Raw genomic sequence first — 1,557 nt, 5'->3', positions numbered from 1 at the left:
AAAACCAAGTTGCCAGGACTACAGTTCTCTACTTCCATACTTACGGCAAAAGTTGCTTTTTGTTCATCTGAAGAAGAAGAAGACGAAGATGACAAAGAAGAAGAAAAACAAGAAAATCATGGCAATTTGGTTTCGGTTTCAGTTTCCATAATTATCGCCTCCATCCATCCATTAAATTAATCCAAAAATTAATTGCAAAGATTACAATACAGGCTCATTTATACACATTACTTGTGCATTTGAATCTTCACTCTATAAAAAACATTATTTATTGAAAAGATCCTTTTTTTTGTTGGCTCTGTACTTAGATCATCCTACTAATGCAATATATCGCTAATTGACTTTCAATAGAAGGAAGAAATATCTGCACTGTTAGTGTGAATGCAGGGCTTTTGTTGCTTTTAAAAACATTGAATGATGGCTAAAGCTATACTGTAAATATACTGTATCCCTCACTTTTTATGCCATCCACTCTGTGCAGGTTACCTTTATGCATGCACATACCAAGAACCTTCTCCTGTGACTTTGCTGCATAAAATATTTTGACCAAAATATAAACAATCACCATGGAGAGAACTACTGACATTACCTGGAAAACTACTTGAATGTGGAGCCACCGTTCATCATAATGACACACACTGACACCATGGAATGCAATTGCAAGTGCAAGATACCAAGAAAGGCAAGATGATGGTTTCAATGTGATGCTCCCCCCGGGGACAAACGCTTGTCACAACAAGACCTCTCACATTTTTAAGGGCACAGGCGTCACTCCCTCCAGTCATGTCCTGCAATATGTTTGTCCCCCTTCCATACTTTTGGATGTACTAAATCAACCAAAACATCTCCTCTTACATCCATAATTATGTGCGTGTGAGTGTTCCTTACACAGCGTGTAATTAAAGATAAGAAGAACCTTGACCCCGCGCACCCTTTTTTTCCACGTTTTTTCCCCAAGTATATTTATGTCTTCAAACACATTCTTCTTTGCGCCTGGTGGGATTTGATTGGCTATCATAGCACGTGCAGGTGCTGTATATAAATGGTCTCCATGTGAGAAAGCAGGTACTTTACACCCTTCCAGAGACACATCATCTTCAGATTCTCCACACCAGAAAGAAGGTGAGACTTTAACCCTGGAGAACCCAAGAACCTTTTTCTTCTTTGGAAAATTATGAATTATACATTAAATGACTGCTATAAGTTCACTGAACACCAAAATATGTTTTTTCAATTTTAACCCTTTTTTTTAACTAGCTCAGAGTTGCTAATTTATCAATATATATATATAAAACATACTCCTAGGCATTCTGCAACATAATATGAAATAGATTAACAAAAAAAAACACAATTTTATCATCTGATGGTTTGCTGAGAAGATGGTTTTGTTTGGATTGATTTCCAGCTCAACAAAACAGCATGTTGCCAGCCATCTTGTTACCACCACTCTGGCTCATGTAAGTGCAATATCCATCCACTAGATGGCCCCATGCAGGGGTCAGAAGTGGCACTCTGGACTTTTGAAGTTCAATTTGTAATAAAAAGAAAAAAGGTCTT

This window comes from Vanacampus margaritifer, chromosome 7, assembly GCF_051991255.1.
Source record: "Vanacampus margaritifer isolate UIUO_Vmar chromosome 7, RoL_Vmar_1.0, whole genome shotgun sequence".
Taxonomy (NCBI): Eukaryota; Metazoa; Chordata; class Actinopteri; order Syngnathiformes; family Syngnathidae; genus Vanacampus; species Vanacampus margaritifer.
Note: the sequence above shows the minus strand (reverse complement) of the source record.